At 48.3% G+C, this 205-nt stretch overlaps 1 protein-coding gene across 1 annotated transcript in view; it reads left to right on the top strand.

Annotated features, from left to right (window-relative positions):
* Positions 1–205, top strand: part of LOC119587775 (MAM and LDL-receptor class A domain-containing protein 1-like) — a gene marked incomplete in the record, with an annotated part of 15,935 nt that overhangs the window by 1,970 nt on the left and 13,760 nt on the right.

Here is a 205-nt window from a genome sequence, read left to right as displayed (position 1 = left end):
TTGGTTTCTATCCAAATTCACGGGCGGGTGAGAGGAGAAGTCGGTGTCACTTCGTCCGAGATGATGCTGACAGGTGGATAATCTCGCCATTCGTTGCGTTCATCCACATCCACACACCTGGACCGTGAGGTGGAGTGTGTGGATATCTGGCCACTGGATCGAGTCTACAGTGGATTATATGAACACAAACAATCATACACATTAA

The sequence above is a fragment of the Penaeus monodon genome, chromosome 23, assembly GCF_015228065.2.
Source record: "Penaeus monodon isolate SGIC_2016 chromosome 23, NSTDA_Pmon_1, whole genome shotgun sequence".
NCBI lineage: Eukaryota > Metazoa > Arthropoda > Malacostraca > Decapoda > Penaeidae > Penaeus > Penaeus monodon.
This window is presented reverse-complemented; position numbering and strand designations above follow the sequence as displayed.